At 36.1% G+C, this 10,384-nt stretch overlaps 1 pseudogene; it reads left to right on the top strand.

The window, feature by feature from the left end:
• Positions 1–4,046: 4,046 nt before the first annotated feature.
• On the top strand, positions 4,047–4,970 carry LOC149567483 (SNF1-related protein kinase regulatory subunit gamma-1 pseudogene; annotated as a pseudogene).
• The last annotated feature ends 5,414 nt before the right edge of the window (positions 4,971–10,384 follow it).

The raw sequence follows: 10,384 nt of genomic DNA, 5'->3' as shown, positions 1-10,384 counted from the left end.
ATGCTGATCATGAAGCCCTGTTGGAGACCCTAAAACAGAGAGAGGACCCTATTGGAATACTCGACTAGGTATATATACTTCTTATGTTATTTTTTTCATAATGATTTAATGAATTGATGATTATCTTGTTTAATACAATAAGTTACTAATTTTTTTATGATATTGGAATTTAGGTACATCATGAAGAGTTGGAGGGGGGTGGTATTGGGGAGAATTTCTAAAATTTATGATGTAAAATGTGTAGTTTTTTGTATATGGTTTTTGTATTTTGGTAGGTTCTTTGTAAGGAATTATAAGAGGAAGATATTGAACAAGTACTTCCAAATCATATTTGTATGTGATACAAGGCTATAACGACAATTTTAAGAGCATTTATAACTATATGAAAGATAATTGCATGTGGATATCTTATTACAAATTTGGTTTTTTCCTTATTTGACATAAAGCTGACATTATGATTATTAAAACTATTTTTATCAAACTAATCAAATAAGAAAAATCTAGAAAGTACGGATGAACAATTAGAATACTTGATTTCTTCCATTTTGCAACCAATCATAGCATTTGAAAGCATAAAGAGTCATAATATTCTATAATGTTTTGAAAGACTTTCATATTGAAAAGTTGTATGAAGCACATTTGGGATAAGCCATGAAATCCATGAAAGAAGATAGCATGTAGGATAAGCAATTAAAGCCAATAAGCAAGATAGCACATGCATAATGACATGATATGAAGTTGGATATGAAGGCTATGAGTGGATGAGAAAGTAAAATAGGGTACGCATGGTTAGCTTGATTTTCTTTTAGTTGTAGCCCTTGAGGGTACGCATGGTCTATATGGAAAGAATTAGGTTCTTTGTTTGGTGGAGGCATTTTCAAAAGCTTTAACACTTTAGGAGGTTCATTAGTGTTATAAGAAGTGAAGGTGTCAAGGAAATCATCACTTGACATAGGTTCATCAGCATAATCTTGTGACACATGAGTCATTAGAGGTATCAACAATCCCATCATAAATGAGATCTTGGATTTTATGTTTCAACACTATGCAATCTTTAGTTTTATAAAATTTTCTTCCATGGAGATTAATTTAAGAATGCCCCGTATGTATGTAAAGGTCTTAAGGGAGATTAATTTAAGAATGCAATATTCTCCTCTAGCCTTTTCTCAAATTTAGAATTGATTTCTATCATTTGCTTAGAGAGATGAAGGTAAGAAAGATTATTTATCTCTTCTAGCTCTTTGTATTGAACATAAAGAAAGAGAGATGACAAGTGAACAAATTTACGCGTAGTCAATAGATCAAGGAAACCATTTAGTGAAAGAAATTCTTAGTATACATATCATAGACCACAAAATTAGAAAATACCGATAGCTTTAAGACCAAAGAGCCATTTTAAGCATGTTCAAGCACTAGAGACATAGAAAATCAAAGTCAATTTATGAAACTCCCTTTAGCAAAAAATGCAAACAAATATTTGCATTTGACGTTTTGACTTGGTTGAAAAAGTTTGACAATAATTGATAATATTGCAAGCTTGATGTTCAAAAGCAATTTTTTTTCCAAGAAAGATAGTGACACATGGAGTAGTCTTCAAACAATCAAGCAAGGCACAAAGTAACCTTTCATGATACAAGTCAAAGGGGTCAACCTTTCTTGAAAACTTTTCAAAATCTAACTCCTAATGGCTACAAGTCAGTGCCATTAGCTCTGAGTGGGTAGGTGAACCATAGTGACACCCTTGTTCCAATCACGTAGACCCTCTATCGTCCATGGCCACCCCGTACCAAGGAGTCTCCAAGGTGCTCTAAGTGCATTTTGAGGTCGATCTTTCGAGGGCCATAACTCAGAACTCATGAGGGCTATTGATGAACTATTGAATGCTACATGACGGTGATACTAAGGCCTAAAATAATCTATCTCATTTTTGAGAGATCACATTCCATTTGGATTCAGCATAGCGATCTCGCTCGATGCCAAAACTTGCAGTGTGCCTCAGTTCATAGGTGCACCACAACGTAACTTTGAAACCCCTAATCTTGGCATCGAATCGTCAGTACCATTAGCTCCAGATGAGCAGGTGAACCCTAGTCACACCCTTGTTCTGGCCACAAAGACCATCCATCATTTGCGGCCACCCTGTACTGAGGAGTCTCCAAGGTGCTCTAAGTGCATTTTGAGGTCGATCTTTCGAGGGTCATAACTCAGAGCTCGTGAGGGCTATTGATGAACTATCAAATGCTACAGGACGGTGATACTGAGGCCTAAAATAACCTATCTCATTTTTGAGAGATCACATTCCATTTGGATTCAGTACATCGATCTCGCTCGATGCCAAAACTCGCAGTGTGCCTTAGTTCATAGGTGCACCACAACATAACTTTGAAACCGCTGATCTTGGCATCGAATCATCAGTGCCATTAGCTCCGGATGGGCAAGTGAACCCTAGTCACACCCTTTTTCTGGCCACGAAGACCGTCCATCATTTGCGGACACCCCATACCGAGGAGTCTCCAAGGTGCTCTAAGTGCATTTTGAGGTCGATCTTTCGAGGGTCATAACTCAGAGCTCGTGAGGGCTATCGATGAACTGTCAAATGCTATAGTACGGTGATACTGAGGCCTAAAATAACCTATCTCATTTTTGAGAGATCACATTCCGTTTGGATTTAGCACAGCAATCTCGCTCGATGCCAAAACTTGCAGTGTGCCTCAATTCATAGGTGCACCACAGTGTAACTTTGAAACCGCTAATCTTGGCATCGAATCGTCAGTGCCATTAGCTCCGGATGGGCGGGTGAACCCTAGTCACACCCTTGTTTTGGCCACGAAGACCATCCATCATTTGCAGCCACCCTGTACCGAGGAGTCTCCAAGGTGCTCTAAGTGCATTTTGAGGTCGATCTTTCGAGGGTCATAACTCAGAGCTCGTGAGGGCTATCGATGAACTGTCAAATGCTATAGGACGGTGATACTGAAGCCTAAAATAACCTATCTCATTTTTGAGAGATCACATTCTGTTTGGATTCAGCACAATGATCTCGCTCGATGCCAAAACTCGCAGTGTGCCTCAGTTCATAGGTGCACCATGTAGGTGCACTTTTAGTACCCCTATTTCAAAACTTCAAATATTTGGTTGTCCTGGTCGGTTTTCTCATAAGTTCCCTAAACTTTCTTGAAACATGATGTTGTAAAAGATGAAGACTATAGTCTTGAGACACAGATGTAAAAGTTTTATGCCTCAGATTCAGAAGATCAAATGTCAGAGTTCAAATCCAGATCTATATCTACAGATTCAAGCATGCAAAAACAAGATTTGGAATTGCAGAATTAGAATTGGAATGCATATTTGGAATTGGAATCAGAAGATTAGACAGATTCGCAGGAAGATGAGAGAAATAATGGTATGTGAAGCTATATCATGTGATCTAAAAGAGCTTATGCAAAAGTTTATACCAGAGGTGATTGGGGAGGAAATTGAGAAGGCTACTTCATCCATTTACCCTTTGCGAAATGTATTCATCAGAAAAGTCAAAATCTTGAAAGCTCCAAAATTTGACCTTGGAAAGCTTATGGAGATACATGGAGATTATTCGGAGGAGATTGGTGTCATTAGAGGGAAATGTTCTATCGCCTCCTTCTCTAGTATACCTTGTGTCGTATCCAGCCAATCCACTGCCACCTATAGTTAGAAAGTTTGAGGGCAATGTGAATGACATCAATCAAAGAATTTTGGTGATAATAATAGTATTAACTGTCATATTTTTCATATCAGGATGTCTCCATCTGCTGATTAGATTTCTTGTGAAAACACCGAGGAGAGGAGACCTAGGTTTGAGTCATGCCACTGTGACAGTCCTACAAGGACAGTTGCAATAGCTATTTCATCTTCATGATTTCGGTGTCGAGTAGGGCTTAATCGATACACTACCTTTGTTCCTATACAAGGTTGTGATAGAAGTAAAGGATTACAAATTATTTTATCTACATTTCCCTGCATAGAACATCCCCAGTGAAAATAAATTAAAGATAGTTTCCAAGACAGTAATGGTAATGCCTGATATCCTTCTAAGCAAGGCAAAATTGCAGAGTAAATTGTTAAAAATGGATGTATTCAAGCTCGGTGACTTCGGGTCTATTAGTTGGAAATTGGAGGAGCACAAGTTTAATCATAAAGCTAATATGACAAGCTTTCATCAAATATTCGACAGAGTACTTGCAGCCAGTTACTTTCTACATTTGTGATCAAGATATTGAGTGCACCAGTAAGGGATATAAATGCGCCAGATGATGCAACTCAGATTGACAAGTAGATCGGGATTGTTAAGTTTGTAGGAATCTCTGCATGGTTACTTCAACAGTCTCAATTGTTTGGAATAACTTAGATCCTAAAGCTAATGCTACAAAGGGAGGTCACTTCTTTGAAATGTTGACATCCTCAAAATTCAATGGGGAAACAACACACTTTCAAAACTTGGCCTTCCAGTAATGAAACCGAATCAAATAGTCAAGTTCATTGATCAACCTATTCTCCAAGCATTCAAATTGATGAGTGAAAAGCGTGTAGGAGGGCTTCCAGTTATTGAGAAAGAAGGAAAGAAAGTTGTGGGGAACATAAGTTTAAGGGACATCCAGTTTCTGCTAATGACCCCTGAGATATATAAAGAATTCAGATCGGTTACAACAAAGGCCTTCTATACAACAGTTAGTTCTCACCTCTCATTAAAGCAAGAGGCATCATCTCCCTTGGAACATGTGATCACGTACGAAAAGACTGATACTGTTGAATATGTCATATTGAAGTTGGATAATGCAAGGATTCAAAGGATCTATGTTGTTGATAGTCATAGCAATTTAGAGGGTTTTGTAACTTTGCGGGATATTATATCAACATTTGTTTAGGAACCTCTTGGATACTTTGAAGATTTCTTCTATCAAGTGGTGCCATTACCCAAGAATAGCACTGTGTGAAGATGTCTTTGTATATAATATTGTAGATCTAGTAAAGAGGGAATATCATACCCGAGATAGACCACGGTCACAGACTGCCCATGTTTGTAGTTATAGGATTCTTGAATTCATTAAAAAATTTAAATGAGAAGCATATGATCTGTTGGTTGTATCTTTCAGACCTTACCATGACAAAAATGAGATAACATTATCTGTCATTGATCAGCTCAAGGTGGAAATAGTCATAAAATGTTGGGCAGGCTCTGAAAAATGCAACAACCTTGATAAAAGAAATCAAGAAGCTAGATGATAAAACTAGGGAGTATTACAAAGGGAAAATTGACTACGATGAAGAAACATTATGTTAGCAATGGATGCATGCTTCATTGTTGAATTCCTCAGATCCTAGATTAAAAGTAACAAGTACATGAGCCTCATCTTTGGGAATCATGAGCAACACAATATGGTGTATCGCAATATAGAATATGACTTTGTGAAAGATGGAAAATCAGACTCCTTTCTTTATTCTAGAAATTGCACTCTTTGTGGTGTTTGGGAAAAATGTGTCTCCCTGCAATAATAAAAATAGCAAAAATGACCAAGGCTTCGAAATGCTGGTTGAAGTAGCTGTATTACACAAAAATAGAAGAACTGTCATTGTGATGACCCCTGCAAAACAGAACACTACATCTCACAATAATCAATTGCGTCACCTCATGTATTTCATTGAAAATGCCATCATTAATTTACCTCCTAATCAGGAACAAATTCTGTGTCAATGAGAACAGCTCAGGAAACTACAAATATTCTACAAAACCATTATCCCAAAATGTTGGCAGTGGTAATGCTTCTTTGTTGACTCCATTATGCAATTGTCATTCAATATACCAGCATCAAGTCGACTGATGGAGTCTTTTCATTTCATATTCTTGGAGGCAGATCAAAGGATGAGACAGAGTCTTTCGGGCTTCTCCTTATGTGTAATTTCACAAATATTATTCAAAATCTTTCCAAGTCTCTGAATTCAAAGCACTTCATATTCTCATGAAGGTTTATGTTGGTGTTTTCTATATAAGCCATAGTAAAAGATGTAACCAAGGGTCGGAAAATTGTTGGCATGAAGAGATGTTGCAAAGACAATTATACTTGGTGTCAATTCTTTACTGTCTGTGTGCTTCTTTTTCCTGCATACAGTCAGAGAGCTAAAGTAGAAAGGGGGGGCATCTTTAGTTTAGATATTTCATTTCATTACATGTAGATGGTTCAACCTTTTCTGCATACAGTCATAGAGCTAGAGTAGAGGGGGTAAATTGTTGATGTAACAAGACTTGATATTGTAGAGTCAATAAAAGGTGTTTTATGTCAATAATTTCTGTTCTAGTTAGTCAATTAGATGGTTTTTTCTCTTAATCTGAGTTACAATAGGAAGGAAAGGATTTCATTCTTTTGTTGCAAAGATGTGAATAAACCTCAATAAGATGTGCTATGGGATTTTTAGAGAGGAACTAATTAGAAGCTCTTTATGTTTCATTTATGTTTCTGTAGGAAGTTGTTGAGTATATGAATTCATAAGAAGTGTGAGTTCTATTGCTTGGTTTATAGATTAGAAAGTTTTTCTTGCCTGGATTAAGTCCTGTTTAGGCTCAATTCAATTTTCCTCTTTTGCTCTCGGGTTAAGAGCATACCTCGCATTAGTTTTAGGATCAAAACATAATTCATTGAATATTCTTCACATAGGGAATTGTACCTTAATTCAGAGGGAAACTAGTTATTCTCATAAACAGTTTCCCAACTATTGTGTAAAGTTGTTCTTTATTACAAATTGGGAAAATTGAAAAGGGAGTCAGAAGAAGAACAATTTGTTTACCAACATATTTTTGGTGACTCCGTTGGGGAGTTGGACAAGAAGATCAGTGCTAGAGATTGTTTTCTTAGTCTTATTATTGTTATCTTTGCTTGAGATTGGCGACTCTATGTCTTTAAAAGAACCTATTATATATTAGAGTTTGAAAGATTTGAAAGTTCTTATCATTCAGGTTCCCAGCTAATATTTTTGGTGACTAAGAGGAAGAATACTTTGGTTTTTCAAGCTACATATTCATTTTCTCTGCTATTCAGAGATTGGCGACTTCGTTGTAAAAAGATCATGCCTATTAGAACAGATTTTTGAAGAACTTGCTGGAAAATTGGTTGCTCATGATCGAGGTAACATCATTATCTTTCCATAAATTTGATTCAGATTTCTATTACTCTGTTGTGCAAATAATCTCAGGAAATGTATTAAGGTCAAATTCCTCTAAGAAATGATTTAAAATATAAAAAGAAACATTCGCCATCTATTGAAGAGATTGTGATTGATGATGATCCTATGCTGCAACAACTCTAGAGAAAATTTAAAGAGAGTGTCAGCTATGCCACAAGAAATAACTTGAGTATAGCTCAAGACCATCGGTCTAGAGAATTTTGGAAGCTGATTGAAAAGAGATTCTATGTTCTTTAGGAGTTCAAAAAGAAAAGCACTGATGCGAATTCCAAAAAGGATGCTTTATCTCCTCCCATCTTCGCTGCTTTAAGAGAGCCTAAATTTTCTTCATCCTCAATGTTACCATGGATGAACCATCAGCATGAAGAAAGTAATCAGCATGAAAAGCATTTCCAGCCTGAACCATCACAAGAAGAAGAAAAAGTTGTTACTATTCCTTGCTTCTCAACAGTATTTCTTGTGGAATCATTAGTTACACCTTTAGAGTCGTCATTTAAGGTTGGAAAAGAGACTTGTTCTCCTAATACTGAGCCTGATGTAGTAAGTATGAATCTAGAGTCACTCTTAGAACTGCAAACAAAAGAATCAGTTTTGGTCCAGCATGCTGAAATCATTGAAGTTGCAGAAAGCATTCCTAAAGTGGATAGAATCAATAAGCAGAATGAAGAGATCATATCAACCAATGGTTTGAGTTCTAAACAGCAAGAGAAGCTTGGTTTCCCAGAAGCACAACTTTCAGTGAATGACGATAGCCTTCTCAATGATGAAGAATTGGTAAGAACAGTTGACAAAGAATTTCCTTTCATACCTTCATTTACCTCTGATTTTAAAAGTTTCAGATTTGAAGAAAATAAAGGTAAACCTTTGCATGAAGTCTCTGATGAGAATAATCAGATAGTTAATGAAAAACATGAAGAGTTTAATTCCATTGAAAATTTTTGTGAAACTGATTTTCAAGTCGCAAAGGTTTGTGATGATACTATATTAGAATCTATGTGTCTTGAAGAAAAAGTGGAAACATGTTTTGTCAAATCTGAAAATATGGTCAAAGAATTGATAAGCAAAATTGAAAGAGAAATAAATGGGGATCATGCTTCAAATTGTTGTCTTCCTGAAAATCATCTTGAAACAAATGTGTTGGCTGCATTATGTTTTAGTGGTCATCATACTAAGTCTGAGAATGTAACTTCTTATGAGATGGATGAAAGTGATAAATTACCTTGGAAGAGGCATCGACAAAAAGAACGTTTCCAGCCTATGGAGATTCTTGAAGATCATGAAGAAAAGGTAAACAAAATTGAAAATATATCTATGTTTTCATATCCTTGTGTTGTTGAAAGATGTGAATCGGTTGAAAAGAATGTGGATGGTTTTTCAAAGTGTTTTCTTGAAAACTATTCTAAGGCCGATGGACTTTTTGAAAATGGAATTTTTGATGCTATGGAAGAACATAATAGTGATGATTCCTTTTTCACTATGACTGATAAAGATCAGACTCTTGAAATATTTTGTTTTGAAGATGATACAATTTTGGATGTTGCTAATCAATTGTGTGTGGATGAAAAAGATATCCAACTTATTGAAAATAATGTTGAAGAAATCAATGCGACAGTAGATTTTGAACATGTAAATGAAGTATTGTAGCAAGACGGAGAAATAAATGAAAATTTTCCTAATCTTGAAATAAAATGTAATCAAGTTATGGTGCCAATCATATGTGAGTCCTCTTCCTTAATTAATCCAGATATTGAAATTGTGAATTCAGATGAACATCTTCCTGTTGCAAATGAAGAAAATGTCTCAGCTTGGATGGACATTGTAGCAAATAAGGAATCCTTCAATTTCAACCCCATTTTGAAATCTGAAGTTGTTAATGATAAAGCCTGTGATTGGATGGGGTATGTGAAAGATAGTATGCAGATAAATACAGAGAAATCAGAAGTATATGATGAGGCATGGCTGTTTGGCAAAGTTCTATGGGTTACTATGTTACAAATAGCTTTTGGACTCAAATTCAGCAGTCAAGGACTGGCCAAAAGATATCAATGTTGTTGCAAGCTGGTAAAGCATTCTCCTCTGTGCTGAAAAGGTTCATATTTCTCTCTTCCTATAAATGGTCATATATGAATCTTTCCTTGCTTTTGGTCCTGTTGGTGAGGTTTCCTCGCCTTTTGTAAATAAGTTTTCCTTCTAGTTTTGGTGTGTCTAGTGTAGCTTTTTCTTGCTTAGTTGTTGTGGTTGTTTTCTCTTGTTTTGTTTTAGTCTGCCCTGCTCCCCTTTGCCCTCCCTATATGCACTTCCTCATTGATCTTTGTTCTAGACTCTGTAACCCAATAATTAAGGCACTTGTCTCACCAGAGAAGCTGAATTCTTCATGCACTTTGCATTACATGATCCCCCAGTCAGAGCCAGCTGTTGTTTGACATTTAGTTACCCATTTTAAAAACTTTTTTAAGTCGCATCCTTTGAAGAATTCTCCAAAGTTGTTTCCAGTTTATTTAACAATGTTTCTATGAAGGACTAATGTAGATGTGAAGGTTCCTATGCCATAATTCAGAGTTCATTGCATTGGATCAGAATTATAGATTGATATGATTTATTATGCTTCTTTAGCTCATGTTCACAATTTGACTTAGAGGAAGAAAAAATTGAGTTAGCCTTCAAAATTGTTTGATTGAACATACAAGGGAAGAATAGTGGGAATTTGAATGCAGAATTAGAATTGGAATGCATAATTTGAATTGGGATGTCGAACTTCCAATTCCCCCACCACAAGAGAAGCTCATTTGGGACTTTTCACAAAGAAGAGGAGAAGCCAAATTGTTATTTCTCGCCTAAAAGAGAAAATGCAAAATCTCAAATTTAAGCGGAAAGGCACTGAGCTATTGGAGGTTTATGTAATTGAGATTTAGATGTATACTAAGAATAAGAACAACAAGAGACTTATGCAATTGTGCACCAAAGCACTTGCTAACAAATCTGCTATTCCTCATTCTCGAATTATTGGTATTATTCATATGTATGGGGGCTATAGACATTCCTCCTATACCTATATTTGTGCAACCAAAGTAGATGTAAAGAACCCATACATGAAGAAGTCACTTTAGCAGAAAATGACCTCTCATGTTCATTTTCTGCCAAACATCAAATTCACAACAAAGAGTTAAGCACC

Source organism: Cupressus sempervirens, chromosome 3 (genome assembly GCF_028749045.1).
Source record: "Cupressus sempervirens isolate cs-2001-9-10 chromosome 3, ASM2874904v1, whole genome shotgun sequence".
NCBI lineage: Eukaryota > Viridiplantae > Streptophyta > Pinopsida > Cupressales > Cupressaceae > Cupressus > Cupressus sempervirens.
Note: the sequence above shows the minus strand (reverse complement) of the source record. Positions and strands in the feature narration are given on the sequence as shown.